This window comes from Aotus nancymaae, unplaced genomic scaffold (genome assembly GCF_030222135.1).
Source record: "Aotus nancymaae isolate 86718 unplaced genomic scaffold, 86718_ANA_hifiasm-v0.15.2.pri h1tg000033l, whole genome shotgun sequence".
In the NCBI taxonomy this organism is placed as follows: Eukaryota; Metazoa; Chordata; class Mammalia; order Primates; family Aotidae; genus Aotus; species Aotus nancymaae.
In genome coordinates this window covers 53,407,840-53,426,578 of record NW_026988447.1, presented here as the reverse complement: position 1 = coordinate 53,426,578, position 18,739 = coordinate 53,407,840, and the positions used below count along the sequence as shown (strand labels likewise).

Sequence of the window (18,739 nt, the reverse complement as noted above, 5' to 3'; positions counted from 1 at the left end):
TCACACAAGCTGGATTTCCAGTTTCTCTTGAATAAAACTGCAATACTGAGCTCCTATCTGGCACAGTAACACCATCTGGAGCTGAATCGCAGTAGCATCTCTCACCTCCTCCATATCAGACTGCTCAAGGCAAGCACTTTGCTGTAGTGCCCTCCACTCCACATTCTCGATGTTGGCTGTTACCTGCCACAGCCAATTGAATGTATGGTGCCTGTTCTAGGCCCGATGACTATGCAAGAACAAAAATCCAGGGTCCACCTTTTCTCACAGGTTTTCCTATGTAAGTCTGTGGTCCTTAACTGCCACTAGATGTCAGTCAAGGACACTTTTGTCCATCAGAGAGCTCTCCAGGCCCTTTTCTCCCAGAAGACTCACTGACCCCCAACCACCCAGTAACAAGCTCTGCAGACAAGACCAGACACATAATTTGCAAAGCCCAATGCAAATGGAAATTCAGGACCTTTTGTTCAAAAATCAAGAAAAAGGTGCCAGTAAAAGTACTACAGTATTAATTTTTTTCCTTTCACATTCCCTTTCTCTTCACGTATCATGGTGATTTTTACTTGCTGTTTAAAGTTGTGCTCCCTCAGGCATGGGATACTTGCTGAACAAGTACAGACCTTCACAGGTGCCCAGGGGCTCTGCCTGTGACCCTACACATGTAGCCCACGACCTCTCTGCATCCACCAAACTAACAGGCCATGCCCTAGTCAGGCAGAAAGGTCATTCTCCTCTTCCCACAGCCCCAGGGCCCCACTATCCCAACCCAGAGTAGATGGGCAACCACCAGGGAATGGAAACCTCCACGCCATAATGCAGTCAGTGTCTGAATGAGGTGGGCCAAAGACTTTCCAGCCAACTCACTCACCAAATGTACCATGAAGTTGCCAGCCTGGGGCAGGAACAGCCACCACCTTGCCCTGCCCTGAGATGCTGTGGGGCACATGTCACCCCCAAAACTCCCATATATGTGTTCAAGTCCCCATTAGGGGAAAAAAGGAACAGGAGACTGCTGCCCATGTCAGCCCCCAACACCCCTGAGGTGACCACCTTAAGCAGAAGGCACATCAGTTAATGGGGTGCAAGCAGAGAGGAAGAGGCAGGGTGAGGCCAGGGTGTGAGGGAGTAGGAAGCAGGCAGCCATGAACTCATCCTGGGGAAGTGGGAAGAGGGACCAGAAAGAAGCTGAGGCTGCACGTCCCTGACACATGCCTCATTGTTCCATTGGACTTCACTTACAAAAATATAAATTCTAAAATAAACTTCAAGGAATGTCATGACAGCAACTGCTGAGGACTAAGCCCAGGTATGGGGCCCTTCTGAACTGGGGATTCTGTGTGACTGCACTGTTCTCACACCCTAAGACCAGCCCTGTCAACAGACAGTGGGATCTGAAGAGAAGAAACTTTGAAGTCACAAAATGTTTTGTTACACCCTTCCTCCAGGGTCATGGGGGCCTACTTACCAAATGTTTCAGAACCTAGTGGGGTACTCAAGTGACTCTTCTCTGAAGAAGGAAAGCCAGTTTGATTTACTCTGTGTACCTAGCATAAGGTGGATGGCAGTTTCTTCATATATACAGCGTCCGACACAGTGGAAGAGCCCTACAACACCACTCTCGTAGTCTACCAGCTCATAGAAAACCCAGGCAAGACCTTTTGCACTGATAACAAAGCTCTCTATGACACCTGCTTCAGAACCCTAAAGTTGTCCACACCCAACTATGATGACCTGAACCACCTGGTGTCTGTCACCATGAGTGGGGTCACCACCTACCCTGCACTTTCCAGGCCAGCTGAATGCTGACCTTGGGAAACTGGCCATAAACATGATCCCTTTCCCCCACCTACACTTCTTCATGCCTGGCTTCACCCTGCTGACCAGCCCGGGCAGCCAGCAGTACCAGGCCCTGATAGTGGCTGAGCTCACTCAGCAGACGTTTGATGCCAAGAATATGCTGACTGCCTGTGCACCCCCCACAAGGCTGCTACCTAATGGCAGCTGCCATTTTCAGGGGCCACATGTCTCAGAGGAGGTGGATGAGCAAATGCTTAACAGCCAAAACTAGAACAGCAGCTACTTTGCTGATTGGATCCCCCACAATGTGAAAACAGCTTTCTGTGACATCCCACTCCCAGGGCTAAAAACGTCTGCTGCCTTCACCAGCAACAATACGGCCATCCAGGAGCTGTTCAGGAGCATTCCAAAGCAGTTCACTGCTCCACTCAGTGGACTCCATCTCATCTATGACCTCACCCATGTACCAAGGCAAGAAGGCCATGTTCAGGCACAAGGCCTTCTTGCCCTGGTACATGGGTGAGGACATAGATGAGATGGAGTCCACTGAGGCCAAGAGCAACAGGAACAACCTGGTGTCCGAGTACCAGCAGTACCAGAAGGAGGAAGAGTTTGAGGAGTGGGCCCAGGAGGAGGTGGTCTAGTAGAGCCTTCTGTTAGATGGAAGGGATATGAATTCTTTATTCAGTCCCAGTGTGTTTTATGAAAGCCATGTCTCACTGTGTGTGCACTTGCTGTGTATTCACCTGTATTCAAGCATTTTCATAGTAAAAAAGAAGAAGTTGTGTAAGTTATGTAAGTTTTGCATCACCAAGCACAGTAGTTAGGGAAAGAAAATCCTCTAAGAAATTCACACGTTTTGAAGAGGGTGATTAAATCATTAGTAAGATAAAAGAACAGCAACAATAATAAAAGTATTGATATCTTCCCTAGCAAGTGTTGCCACAGAGGAAAGCAACTCGCAGGCACATTTGTGCTCATTCAGTATTATTACTGCTCTTTTTTTTTTTTTTTTTTTTTTTGAGATGGAGTCTCACTCTGTCACCCAGGCTGGAGTGCAGTGGCATGATCTCAACTCACTACAACCTCTGCTGCCCAGGTTCAAGCAATTCTCCTGCCTCAGCCTCCCAAGTAGCTGGGATTACAGGCACCTGCCACTACGCCCTGCTAATTTTTGTATTTTTAGTAGAGATGGGGTTTCACCAACTTGGCCAGGCTGGTCTCGAGCTCCTGACCTCAAGATCCACTCGCCTTGGCCTCCCAAAGCGCTGGATTACAAATGTGAGTCACTGCGCCTGGCCATGATTACTACTCTTTGCTTTTAACTGGATCTGGTAGAAAAGAAAACTAATATAAACACATGTTCTTTCAAGTGTCTGATGAAGAAAAAAAGGAAGTATGGTATGTTTTATTATGGGAAATTATCAACTTATATTGGCCAAAATCTTCTGAAGATCACCAAGTAACAGAATAGTAAACCAGTCAAGTTATAGCTTAGTGAGGAGTCTGAGCTCTTCTTTCCCAATTGAATAGAGACTGGTAAGGAGCAGAGATAACTATTTTTTTCCATTGTTTCCCTCTTCTTTCCATCTGAGTACATTACACTGAATATTCAGTTAGATTATATCACCTGGGACTTTACCTCCTCTTTCTTCTTTCTACAGCATTATGTTAGCACATTTGATACTGAGCGTATTTCACTATGTTCCTGATTCATAATTCTATTATTTGAATTTAATGTTTTGTTGATGTCAACTTTGAGATTATCATATTTCATGCTGCAGTGTGTGTTGGTCACTGGCTCAGGTTACAGCAATAAGGATTCTAGAAAAATAGCAAAGTATATTAGTTTTATGTTTGCATAAATCACTGTGCAAACATTCAATTTTATTTTATAGTCTGTTTCTTATTCCATAATTCCCTCCCATGATGTTAATAGTTTAAATTTTAATATATGACTGCAACATACAATACACAAATGGTTTTGTTTGGCTATTTCAATAACAAGAAAACAAATTAAATAAAAATGAAAGGGAAGTTTTTGCCATCTGCTACTTTGAATAACTAGTATCAATGCATAATCGAATTGTTGTACAACTATGTGATTTTCAGCCTTTATGTTACTTATCTTTTTGTGAAAAAGTCTTTTAAAAATAGTTCTACCTTCAAAGAGCTTTGGAGTCCTCAATTCCAGGGGCTTCAGTAACTGTCTAGCCTCGTCAATTACAATGGATTCAATACACTTTAGTAAATCCCTCCTATCACCCTACTTTGAACCTCATCTTCAACTCTAACATTAACCCCAAAATACCACTCTCTGACAAGTTCTTACTTGCCAGTCCCTGACTCATCCATTAATCCTTCCTGGCCTCAAGTCCTTCCCTGCCTATACAAACCACTTGGCATATCATTTCTCTCTAACAAGTTTAATTCTCTAGAGCTTCTGTTTGATTGCATAGGAACTAATAAACAATTTGTGAATTTTTTAATTGGTCTTTGTCCTTCTGTCTTATGTATTCACTTACTGTTCACTGCAAGCTCCCAATCTAACCCTAATCTCCTCCTTCTCAGTAGATGGTCTTGCCCTAGATACCACTGAATACTTAGTGAAGTCTCAACCATCTTCTTTTTTTCATCCATGCTCAGAGGAAGAGGTATGCCTCCCCCATTTACTATTAAAGATAGTCCCTTTCTCATCATCTCAGCCTTGCCACAACCTCCCCTTCTCTCTCCTTCAAGAGCTTCCCCAAATATTTCTCTCCACCTCTCTTGTGTGTTCAACTTCTTCCCCTTACTGGGTCCGTTTTTCACATTATAAACATGCTCAACTTTGTTCACCTTAAAACCATGCAACAAAAGACACCTTCCGATCCCACAATACCTGACCCATTTCTCTAACACAGGGCTTACGTTTTACGTCTTATTTTCCCTACCTCTCTTCACCTGGTTAAATCCAACTCTTCTTTTAGATATCAGGACCTGTATCAAACGTTGGGGAAATTATGCTGACTGCCAAGCCTGATCAACTTCCATTGTCAAACACTTGCAATGAAATGTATTCCCTCTCTTTGGAGAATTGTTCTAATTTTAATTATACATAAGTTAACATGATTTATTTATTAACTTTTCTTCCCACTACTCTTTAAGCTTTCAGAGACCAGGCACCATACTCTTTTAGAACAGCGTTTTACTCTCAGTGTATTACACAGATCCTAGAATATATTTGATGTTTGACAAATATCTGTAAATGAATGGATATGTTCGTTGATTGTATTTCTTAAATCTTCTTCTGAAAGTATATTATAGTTCTTCCATTCTGCTCTGGTATGTATGTGGGTGTCCCTTAAAATTCCTGTGTTGGAAATTTACCCCCAATGCGATAGTACAGACTTTAGGAGGTGATTAAGAGGTATAATGTTTAGGAGGTGGTTAGGTCATGAGAGCTTTGCCCTCATGAACAGAATCAGTGCTTTTATGAAAGAAGTTGGAGTGAGCTGCCTTGCCCTTTTGCCATGTGAGGACACAGCAGTAAAGTGCCACTTACTGAGAAGGAGTTCTCCCCAGACACTAAATCTGCCAGTAACTTGATCATGGACTTGCCAGCCTCCAGAACTGTGAGCAATAAATTCTGTTGTTTAAAAGGTACCTTGTCTAAGGTATTTTGTCATAGCAGCAGGAATGGAGTAAGACATGTTCAGAAAAACAAATATGAGTCTTTCAGAAAAAAAACACCTAATTTTTTCTTCATATTAGTGATGCTAAAAGGCAAACAGCATGTACAGAGAGAAGAAAAAGGCTTAAGGTTGGGACGCCAACTCAGTTGTCTGCCACTGCTTAGCTTCTTACACATTGTGAGAAACAGACCTGAATTTCTTGAAGGTTCTTCTGAAACCATCTAACTTTCAGAATATTGCCCATTAATGCAATTAATGGGCTATTTCAGAAGAAAACTTTGAAAACTGTTTTATGTCTCAAAAAACATTTTGAAATTATTTGCATCTATTGAGCACCTTCTTAACAAACGCTATTTTGGCCTCTGGACTTGCTTTTAACTATGTACTAGCTCATACATGCATAGCGACCAAACATATCTGGACATGACTACTTTCAGAAGCCACAGAAAAGGTTTTCTTTACCACAGGGAAACACAGCCAGCCCTACTCTAATTACACATGGAAACTAGAGCTTTCCAATTACACATGGAAACTAGAAACATTTTTTTCTCTGGTGAAAAGACAAGGAATATGTTGTTTAAAAAAATGATGATATAATGTCCATTTCTAATGGAGAATTTTGATACTCTATTAATAATCAATTTTTCATGGATTTTCCATTAGTCTTTTTCCTAGAAGATGCAGTTATGGCTTTTTCCACAGTGGTTTAAAAATGTGTGTTTTCTAATAATCTTTTATTCCTATAATGTATCTTTCATCAAACTGTCTGCTTTGGCTTTGTTTGAAGTAAAGGATGAAAAAAATAAATAACTTGTTTATGTTTAATAGAATTTACCAAGATAAATTCCTGAAGTAAGTTTCATCTGGTATTCCTATTTCTAGAGACTTCACCACGTGGAAAGATGCTCTCAATTGATCATTAGGTAAACCTGAAGGAAAACATTTGGCTGAACATATGTAGCTGGACTTTCAAGAAAGTGTTCAATTATGTTTTAAAAAGGAATGCCACTAAGTGAAAGAGACGAAGTCCTTTTTAGAGTCCTAGTAAGTAATTGTATAAGTTCTCACTCTCAGAGGACCAATATTTACTAAGTTTCCTAATGGCATTTTGCAACAAGGCTTACTATTAAAAAAGGAGATGTACCTCAGCAAAATATTCAGGTTATAAATGTTTAGAGGATTAAGGAGATGGTAAGTGGTTAATAAAATAAGAAGATGCATAGCTAAGGAAGTAGCAAATGAAGCAGGAGCTGTTAGTGTTTTTCATAGTCACCATATAAGCCAAAGAATGTGGTTTATAATTATGATGTATGCATTGATTTGTCTAGAAAGACACATTGTGGTAAGGCCTACATCAAAATAAGATCGGAAAAACCTTTTCTAGTGGTAGCCGGCAGCTATACCTCACTAACCTACTAACAAAGGTACTAACTTCAGCTTGCCTTGGGACTCAGCCTATGTCAAACAAGGTGACTTCTTTTGAAGATTATAATTAGGCAGCATTCACCAGTTCAGCTGGCTTTTTTTTTTTTTTTTTTTGAGACAGGGTGTTGCCCTATTACCCAGGTTGGAGTGCAGTGGCATGATCTCAGCTCACTGCAACCTCCACCTCCTGGGCTCAAGCAATCCTCCCACCTCAGTCTCCCAAATAGCTGGGACTATAGGCAAGTGCCTTCATGCCCGGCCAATTTTTGTATCTTTTGTAGAGACAGGGTTTCATCATGTTGCCCAGGCTTGTCTCACACTCCTGGGCTCAAGCAATCCACATGCCTCAGCCTCCCGAAGTGCTGGGATTACAGGTGTGAGCCACCATGCCTAGCCTAACCTGATGCTTAATTACAAGTATCAAGTATGGTCGCTTCTCAAAAAATTAAGTATGGAATTATCATATGATGCAGTAATTCCACTTCCAGATATATACCCAAAAGAATTGAAAGCGGGAACTCAAACAGGTATTTGTACACTCATGTTCATAGCAGCATTATTCACAACAGCCAAAAGGTGGAAACAATCCAAATGCTCATCAGCAGACAAAGGGATAAACAAAATGTGGTATAAATATGCAATGGAATATTATACAGCCTTCAAAAGGAATGAAATTCTTTTTTTTTATTCTCCCTGTTGCTTAGCCTGTTTGTTCCTTTAAATCTGAGAACTTTTTTACTGAAATTCATTTTTTTTTATTTTTTATTATTATTATACTTTAAGTTGTGGGGTACATGTGCAGAACATACAGGTTTGTTACATAGGTATACATGTGCCATGGTGGTTTGCTACCTCCATCACCCCATCATTTACATTAGGTATTTCTCCTAATGTTAGCCCTCCCCTATCCCCCCACCCCCTGCTATCCCTCTCCTAGCCTCCCACACCACCAACAAGCCCCGGCATGTGATAGTCCCCTCTCTGTGTCCATGTGTTCTCATTGTTCAACACCCATTTATGAGTGAGAACATGCGGTGTTTGGTTTTCTGTTCTTGTGTCAGTTTGGTGAGAATAATGGTTTCCAGATTCCTCCATGTCCCTACAGAGGACATGGACTCATCCCAAAAGGAATGAAATTCTAACACACACCACAACATGGATGAACTTTAAAGACATTACACTAAGTGAAATAAGCCAGCTGTGAAAGGACATATGTCATATAATTTCACCTATATGAAGTACCTGGAGTAGTCAAGTTCATAGACACAGAAAGTGGAATGGTGGTTACTAGGACTAGGGGGTGGGAGAGAAGGGAATGGGAGTAATGATTTAGTGGGTCTATTTTCAGTTTGGGAAGATAAAAAAGTTCCGGAGATGGGTAATGGTGACTGCTACACAATAGCATCAGTGTACTCACTGCCACTAAACTGTACGCTTAAAATGGTTAAAATGTTCTTACCACTGGGTTTAGGCCCCCCAAAATGTTTGAAATTATAAATTTTACGCTATATACATTTTATAATATTTTTTTAAACTCTTAGAAACATTTGTTAACCATATAAAATTTAGAAAATTCAGATAAGCAAACAATATCATAATTTTAGAAACTTAATATAGCTGCTATTAACACTGTGGGGAAAACCCTAATATCAATCATTACGAACGTGGCATGACTATTCACATTCCTCAAGAAAAAATAGGAGGTGAAACAGTTTACAATGCCAAGTTGGAAGAAATCTTAAAAATCTTATCTTTTACATATACGGGGAGAAAAACTGCTCCAGAGGGCTTAAGGAACTTCCTCCAACTTCACAAAACTCAAAATATATCTTGACTCTTAGCTAGTGCTCATTAATGCAAAATATCTATTTTGTAAATATTTTATCCTACCTAGGAAAAATTTAATTGAGTCCTAAACAAGTTAAAGCCATCCATGGTATACAATGTGTTTTACATTTAAAGCCTTGCTGAATAAATATAAATAGTACAAGGCTATGGCTCTTTAATAATGGGCAGATAGAAAGAAGGTGGAGAGGAGGGTTTAGAAGATAAGAGAGCTTCTATTAAGTATACTAGCCCCAGAGACTATGTACATTTCAGTCAAACATTATTACTACTTTGTGCTTACGTTTCTGTTTTTACCATAATGTAGACTACTCAATCTCAGATGACTTCTTGAAATTATAAAAGGATGTGCATTTGGGTCAAACATAATTGTTACTACTTTGTTTTTTCGTTTCTGTTTTTCCCATAATATGGATTACTCAATCTCATATGGCTTCTTGAAGGTAGGAAAGCTAATCTCTGCTGTGGAAAGGGAAATTGATTAACCACATGTACATTGAGAGCCTGCCTTGTGGCTCTTACTCAATACTTCATGTGGGCTCACTGCAAGAAAAGGGAAATAACTAATCTTACCTAGAATATAACCCATGGAAGTTCAACTTGACTTGAATTTTAAATATATATCTACATATGCACACACATTTGTTTTATATGTGCACCATTCAAAGTTAGCATTTATTAACAGGATGTTTATATTATTCACATGAAGAAGAGTTCATGAGGCTTTTAGCTATGCCCACCTGCACTGCTTCCCTCGTAAATTCACCCCAACCTCTTTCTTGCCTGTATTATGGCTATTCCTCATTTACATTTCATATACCAAAGAAAGCCTAAGTCATTTGTTACTTAAAAAAAAAAAAAAACCATGATGATATTTCTTGGCAAGGCCCCAACATTATTAATTTATGAGAGAAGCCGGTAATAACTTATTCAAGAAGGGCACATGTTTTCTTCTCTGTGATCCTTGACCTCATTTGTGGCTGTGTTTCCTCCTTCCCTGAATGCTTATTATGCCCGTGATCCTAGAGGAAAAATGAGTCATCTGCTCAAACGTGAATGTTTCAGAGTATTTATTATTTGAGACCTGGCTGACTCGTGTTTATGGATTTTCCTGTTTCATTTCTGTTTTATTCAGAGTTTCCTGAGCCTGATCTTTTTCACCTCTCCCAACTTGTCCATGCTTTTACCACCAAGGAAATGTTCCTCAAACACCACTTTCCTGATGAGTGCCTATTTGTCCTTAAAGTCCAAGTTGATAAGAAGCCTCCTCATAGAAGCTCTTCACGGTCTTTCTTTCCATCTCTCATTGGGTTAATCGCATGCATATCTGTGTTCCCAGCGTGTCTTGACACAGACATCTATGGCTGCACTTTCTCCACCGTGTGGCAATGTCCTTCCACTCAGAGAGGAGAGAAGGGTGCACTCCCCTACCAGACTGTTGCTCCTCTCCCATGGAGACAAGTTTTTTGTCTCTGTATTATCTGCATGTAAGACTATGCCAAGAACTAATAGATCCTCGATTGATATTTGTTCAATGTTGATTATTTGAATTCTAACAGGTAGTCTATTATATTACTAGTGGAGTTGAGATTTAAATCTAGGCCTGTTGTATCCAAAGCCCATGATATTTCCCCTCCAACATTTAATCTATGTATCTGTTCACTAAGCCTCATTTGTTTCTTCCTACTGACCACACAACTAGAGTTCATCTTCCAGTCATATACAAACAAAAGCAAAATACGCCACTTTAAGACACTCCTAAAAATAACTCCTGCCAGTCTTGTACCATTTATTTCTCCCTTTGTTTGCTAGCTAGGTTCAGAAGACCCAATAGAGGAATCCAAGACCCTAGTAAATGACAGAACTATCAGATAGAAAAAGTCTGGGCTCCTGAGTCACCACGTGGAGGAAGCTAGGAATATCCTAGTAGAAATACTGTGTGAGCAAAAAAGAATACTGTATGTTAGTTATGAAGCTGCTAAAAATTTTGAAGCCTTTTATTCAGCAGTTAGCCTACCCCAATTAATACACCACCAGAATTACAATTTTTATAACCTTTTTCTGACTTTTAAAAGCTATATGTACACTCTAGAAAATTTTAAAATAGAAAATAATAAAGAAGAAAAATACTACTACTCAGAGATAAACATCGTTTCATATTTTTGTTACATATTATACATTTTATCAGTCTTAAGGGGCAGGGGAGGAGTTAGATATAGTAGAGAGAACAAAGAGATGTTATTTAAAAGATAGAAATAGCAATTTTCTCAAAGAAGAGTGGTATCTTTTGTTCTTTAATAAATTATTTCACTGTGAAGTGAAGTGATGGTCCCCAGGACATAATACAGTAAGCAGAAGAATGACAAAATTAAATTGTTCTGCCTAACAAGTAAAAGGATTTTGAGATTTTCTGGGCAATGAAACAGCCAAAGAGGGAAGTGAAAGCACCAGGAGCAAGAGAAATGAAAGGAGACTGGGGAGAAAAAAAATAATAAGGTCCCATCAAGGTAAGAGGAAGGCTTCAACCTAGGACAGCAATGCCAGGAAGCAGTTCTCAGTGTTGGGAATTCCCAAGAGGCACTAAAGAACAAGAATGTCTAGCATCCAGTCTTATGTTGTTTGCCATGTGTCCTGCTCTCATAATGCAAACCCTTTGCTGAGAATTCATTAAACCCTGGATGTTTAATGAATTCTCATCTATGTGAATGCTGATATGAGTAGTGTTTTAAGAAAATTAAGGGAAAGGGCAAGAAGTGAGACATAATAGAAATTAGAATCTCAGCAGGGCATCAGAGGAAGAGATGACACTGGAAAACATAAGACTGCTCCCTCCTAAATAATGTCATGTACATTTGCCCAAACTTTTCATGTCTCTTTTATAACACACTTTTAATAGCTGCCTGCTATCCCAGCATATGACCACTCCATTACTGACTTAACCCTCCATATTTGATGCACTTAGATTTATTTCAGCTTTTCACTGCTAAACATAGTTCCTCAGCAAACATCCTCACACATAAAATTTGGGTCCAGTTCCATTATTTATTGGCTTAGCCCAGGCTCTCTTTGTTTAAAGAACAAAAAGGCACTCAAATAAGTAGAAAAGAGCTTAAGTTAAAAAGTACAACTTAACATAAGGATCCAGGGTTATTGCACAAAACCTACAACCTTGGGTAATTGGCCTCATGAGGAACTGGAAATGCCAGATATAAAATCACCAGAAATTGCCATCTCTGTCACTTCCCTCAGAGTACACCCATTTTCACTTTCTGCCTGTATCTCTGTATATGAGAGATGCAATTTGTGATTCATATTTATATTAAATAAATGATACACAGATACACACTAGATTGTGATAACCAGCTCCAAATCCTTCTAAGAATCTGCTAGATGTCACACAACTAACGCAACTAGGCTATTTCCTTGTGTTCTGTGTCTTATGCTCATACCTCCTTTTCTTACACATATTCTTATTCTATGTGTTAGTCTGTGATGAGGGGAACTACTTCTTACTTCAAAGATGCACTCAGCCATTCCCTACTTATCAACACTAGAAATGATACTCACTTCTTCCACCCCATCTTTCTAACCTGAGTGCTTTGTCCATGTGGCATGATCCTTACATTTCACAAAAGAGCTTTCTTTAGTATCAGGGGGTGGTGCAGTGGCAGGGGTCTACATCTTCTCCAAAATCCTATTTGCCTTTGATGCCCACATTGGGATCTGGAGTCTGGCAGGCTCTTGACTTTATCTCTGTTCCCTACTATAATTTTTCAAGTCTATTTGTGGTTTATGGAAACATTTGCTTTGTTTTGAGTTGACCAGGTACTTCCACATATCTTCTTGTAAAACTTGTCTCACATTGCTGTTTGTTTAGACAGGATGTGTCATATCCTGAATTCATTGTGTTGTCCATTGCTAACTCTTCCCTTCCTCGTATCTAGTGGCTTTCTCTCCTCCTCAAGCTCACTGACTTGAGAGTCTTTCACTAGGGTCCAGAGAAGGGAGGCATAGGCTGGGTAGACACCACAAAAAATGTCTCTACACTGCCTTAAGATAAATCCTGGAAGTGGAATTTCTGTCTCAAGGATATGAACATGTTAAAATTTTTAGTATATATTATAAATTTCCCTCTTGAATGGTTAAACCAAGTTATGCTTCTACTGGTGTAAGATAATAGCCAACACTAGGTCCTCTTAGGAGCTGTGATTAGTAATTGGCATTTATTCAACATCACCTCTGATGAGGTCAGAGTCCTGCATTACCTTCCTCTTTCATTACGGTCATCCTTCAGGGAAAGCAATGCTGAGATAATAGCTTGGACCTTCCCAAATGTTGATCCCAGAGCTGTCTTCTTTATACTCTGCATCTGGACTGCCTTCATGTTCTTGCACAAATGCAGGTGGGCATATAGGATGCCTAGTCATTATTACCTAGAACCTGCAGTCTAAGTAGTAGTAGTTTAGTACAAATTTCACCAGAAAATCTGATGCTAGTTCCAGGTTGCACAGCTCTCTAAAAACATATAGGCATGTGTGTTAGTCCATTTTGTGTTGCTATAAAATAATACCTGACACTGGGTAATTTATAAAGATAAGGGGTTTATTTTTGGCTCACGGTGCTGCAGGCTGTACAAGAAACATGGTGCCAGCATCTGCTTTTGGTGAGTCCTCAGGAAGCTTCCAGTCATGGTAGAAGGAAAGGGGGAGCCAGCATATCATATAGAAAGAGAGAAAGCAAGAGTGGAGGGAGGTGCCACAGTTTTTAAACAACCAGATCTCACGTGAACTAATAGAATGAGAACTCACTCATTACCTTGAGGGCACCGTCAAGACATTCATGAGGGACCCCATAACCAAAACACCTCCCACTAGGCCCACCTCCAATACTCGAAGGTCACATTTCAACATGAGATTTTGAAGGGACAAACATCCAAACCATATCAGCATATGTTTTTAAATTTTTATTACTTATAATGTCTGAAGTAAGCACTAGGGGCTTAAAAGGAATGTTCTGAGAATACCCAATGTCAAATTCAGGTGATGTAGTTTTCTAAAGGCAATGTTTATAACCACTCAAAGCAATTATGCTGGAATTTTAGAGGATTGTATTTGGGATACAAGAGACCTGGTCAACTCCCACTGACATGTTCCCTAACCTGACTGAGCCTTGTCCTGGACAGGCAGAGCCAACAATCCACATCTTTATCTGTAAGAAATTAGGAAACAATACCCACTGAGCATACCCATACTGATATCTCCTTGGTTTTATATACAAAGAATGCATTGTATATACAAAGAATACGTTGTGAGAATGTATTCTTTGTACTTTTCTCAATAAATTATAGTTGTATATGAATTGGTGTCAAAGGGTCCATTTCTGCCAAGCTTTTATCAGTCTACTATTTTGTATGCATTGTCTCATCAAATCCTCATAACAACACCTTAGCAAATATTTTTATTCTTCCCATTTCACAAATGAGAAAATTGAGGGTACTTACCTGACAAATAACCAGTGTAAATTGTACAGTGGAAGTTTGTGGTTTCTGCCCATAGGCTCAATTTTCCCCTGATCATGGTATTCGCATGTGGATTTTGTTTAAAAGCAAGTTTTTCTTGTCAGTCTGTGGAATGCAGGTGTTGTGAACTCCACATTACCTTTGGGGGTGTCCATGTAAGTGAGAACAGACCAATCCATCTTCTGATCACAGAGAATGGTTCAGGGAAGGGCTCTATTAGAAGGGAGTAACTTCTTAAGCTTGATATTTCCTTTACATTTTAAGGACATTCAAACATTATAGCCACTCCTCTTTTCTCACTTAGCCCAAGAAGAGGTTTAAAGATGTATCCAGTTCTTACAGTTGAGAAGAAAATACTGGTCATATTCCTATGCCCAATACGTATGCAACTCTTTTCTCAAGGGCTAGGTCTGTGGGAACACAGAGTTCTGCTTTGCTTGGCCAGGGGTAGGCTAAGTAAACCCTTAGAGGGGTAGGATTGGCTGCAGGAAAGACTGGAGCTAGTCTAACATTGTCATGACTGGTGGCTAATCTACAACATTCTCAGGTTATTATTAAACTCACTTAAACTCTAAGATTATCCTCTACATTATCTTTCACCAGCAACAAGTGTGATGTTTTATATCTCAGCCTTATTGAGCCAGACAAGTACATGGCCCAATCAGAGCTGATTCTCAAGTTTTTGCAGGAAGAATAGGGCAGAGGGAAGGAAGGCAAGTGCTTTCCACTGGACTTGAATGGGAAAGGATTCAAGCCTGACCATTTAGGGGCTGCCAGAGGAAGGCAGGGCCAAGTCGAAGAGAAGAGTTAGGTCCTGCTGACATTGGATGAGTTCTTGAAACCAGTTTTTCCTAAAGATAACTCTATAATTTAGACTTCCAAATTGATTATCCAATACATTCTAATTTTTGCTTAAGCTGGTTTGAGTTGGATTTTTGGTCACTTCCAATAAAAAGAGTTAATACACAGAAAGTCTCAAAAGGATGTTAGTTAAAAAGGAATTAAGGTTAAAGTTATTGGAGCTTGGTGAAGTAAGCTCAGTCTTGGGATGAACTTCATGGAGAAGCTCTTACTTTGGATCAGTTAAAGGCACAATCATTTGAGAATTTGCTTGATGGGTACAATGTACATTATTCCAATGGTAGACTAAAAGCTGAGACTTCACCACTATGCAATATATCCATGTAACAAAACTGCACTTGTACCCCTTATATTTATACAAATAAAAGTTTTTTGAAAGACACACTCATTGATTACTATTGTAAACTAAGATAGCAAAATGAACAAAATAAAGTCTCTATTTGCAAGTTATTTCCTGTTATTTAGTAGGGGAGGATGAACCTGTAAAAAGATGGTTTCCATGCTAGGTGGTAGGTTCAGCAGCATAGTGTGTTATAAGGGCACATGGTAAGAGCATATGGCCCATGCATAGGTGCTGGAGGGAGGATTTGTCAGAAGATGACACCTGAACTGCTTATTGAAATGTGAATAGGGGTTAGCTATGAGGAGATGGCAGGATGGGGCTTTACAGACAAAAGGAAATTAAGCTGCTCAGACTGAGAAGTATAAAATAATATGATATTGGGAGACAGAAGGGTGCTGACTTTGGATTGCTGGTCCTTAAGGATGAGGAGGAAGCTGTGAGCATATGGTCATGTATCTAGAGCATCCGATTCACACAAGGGAGGAGTTGAAAACACACTAGAAAGTACGTGGTCATGAAACTTTAGAGAACCCTAAATGTCAAGGTAGGCAATGAAATTTGACCCTATAATAAGTGATGGGATAAAACTGAAGCAGTGCTTTCAGCAGATAATTCTATGATAAAAACAAAGTTTTAGAAAAAGTAATCTGGCAATAGTCTACAGTGTGAATTGGATGGTAAAATACCAGTGAGAAGACTAGTCCAGCTGAGAGGTAATGAATACCACTGTGAGGAAGCGAGGACTTGACCTGATGTAGTGGAAATGAAATGAGGTTGGATAAAAGAAAGAGAGTTAACTGTTAGTATTTGCTCCAATTTTATAATGTTTGGCTTAAAAGCAGGCATCACAAAAACAAATTTTCTCCTCTGTTTGTATGGTGGTGCATAGACAAATGTGTTTTTCTCTATAGAGTTCATCTAGAGCAGGGACCATGCTGGTTCTTCGTGTTTCTCTTGGTGAACAGTAGATATTTAATCAGTATTAGAGACTTTAATTGAATTTTGAAATCAGTTTTTGCTAGTTTCATTGTTTTTTATCTTCTTCAAACATGTGCCTATGTTTACTTGACAAAGTTATATTGTCTGCATTGTTATAAGAGTCCATTTAAAAATGAGTTCAATATAGCACTGGTCCAGGAAAGAGACTACATAGAAATTACATTATTGTTTACCAAAGAACCGTAGGAATATATATAGTCCCCTTTACCTGTATGAGTCTCCCAAGGTGAAAAATGAGAATATAATTTTGAAAAACATCTGGATGCTGGGATAACTGGATAGCCATATGCAGAACAATGAAACTGTATATCTTTCACCATACACAAAAATTAACAGAAAATGGATTAAAGATTTCAGTGTAAGACCTCAAACTGTAAGAATCTTAGAAGAAAACCTAGCAAACACTATTCTGAACAAATTCTTTCCTTGGGAAAGAATTTTTGGCTAAGTCCTCAAAAGCAATTGCAACAAAAACGAAAATTGACAAGTGGAGCCTAATTAAACTAAAGAGCTTGCGCACAGCGTAAATAAATAAAAGCAAATAAAACCTATCAACAGAGTAAACAGACAACCTACAGAATGGGACAAAATATTCACAATCTATGCATCTGACAAAGGTCTAATATCCAGAATCTATAAGAATCTTAAACACCTCAACAAGCAAAAAACAAACAATCTCATTAAAGAGGGGACAAAGGACATGAACAGATACTTCTCACCAGAAGACATAATGACTGCCAACAAACATATGAGAAAATGCTCAACATCACTAATCATCAGAGAAATACAAATCAAAACCATAGCATCTCACACCAGTCAAAATGCTTATTATTAAAAACTCAAAAAAAAAAAAAAACAGCAGATGCTAGTAACGCTGTGGAGTAAAGAGAATGCTTATTCACTATTGATGGAAATGTTCAGCCACTGTGGAAAGCAGTTTAAAGATTTTTCAAAGAACTAAGAGTTGAGCAACCATTCAACCCAGAAATCCCATTACTAGGTATATATCCAAAAGAAAATAAATCATTCTACCAAAAAGACACTATGCACTCATATGTCATTGCAGCACTATTCACGATAGCAAAGACATGAAATCAAACTAGATGTCCGTCAGCAGTTGATTAGATAAGGAAAATGTGGTAAATATATACCGTGGAATACTACGCAGTCATAAAAAAGAATGAAATCCTGTCCTTTGCAGCAATATGGATGCGGCTGGAGGCCATTATCCTAAGCAAATTAATGCTGGAACAGAAACCAAATACTGCAGGTTCTAATTTACAAGTGAGGGCTAAACACTGGGTATACATGGACATAAAGATGGGAACAACAGACACTGGAGGCTACTAGAGGTGGGGAGGAAGAGAGGGCAAGGGTTTGAAAAATAAACTATCGGGTACTATGCTCACTTCTTGAATGACAAGTTAATCATACCCCAAACCTTAGCATCACACAACATGATCATGTAACAAATTTATACCTGTGAATCTAAAATAAAATTTGAAAATATTTTTTAAAAAACTTGGAGACTTCAAGTTAAAAAAAAACTGAGGAGAAACTAGATATGAGTCCTAACCTCAAAAAGTACACAAGAGGGAAATGAAGATGATAATATAACAATCTAGATCATCCTCTTAAATTTAGGATTATAATATATTCTAAGGCCAGGGAATGTTATGATTTTAGGAGAAGATCCATGGTTTATCACATAAATAAGATGCTGCTCTCAAGTATATTTTCTTTTACCTAGCATCTTTTTTAATTGGGAGGTCTGTTTAAAAGGAAAACCAATGGTTTTTTTTTTTTTTTTTGTAAGCCGTGGTATAGCTAACACTAACTTCAACAATGATAACTGAAGCCAACCCCTTGGCCTTGCTACCGATAAAGATGTGAGTGCTCTGACCGCCCCCCCCCGGCATATGTCCTGTTGATTAATGCAGTTCGTGGAAGAATTGTCACTTCAGCTGATGTCTTGAGTTTCTACAGCTGATAGAATCACAGTTGTCAAATTTTAATGAACAGAAAACTTACCTGCACTATTTGTTTTACCAATTATAGACTTCATCCCTAGAGAGTCCTAATTCAATAGATCTGCAGTGAAAATCTTTCATTGATCACACACCCTAGATGCTTCTGAAGCAGGAGATCCATGGACCATGTTTTGATGATCACTTACTATTTAGGATTCAGAGTGTGAATCTGACTATGTGATATGAGTTCCCATTGAGGTGTAGTGGCACAGATTAAAAAAAAAAGATTAATTTTGCCTAATGAAAA

The 18,739-nt window shown here is 39.1% G+C and overlaps 1 pseudogene; it reads left to right on the top strand.

Annotated features, from left to right (window-relative positions):
* Positions 1-225: 225 nt before the first annotated feature.
* LOC105706252 (tubulin beta chain-like) lies at positions 226-2,124 on the top strand (annotated as a pseudogene).
* The last annotated feature ends 16,615 nt before the right edge of the window (positions 2,125-18,739 follow it).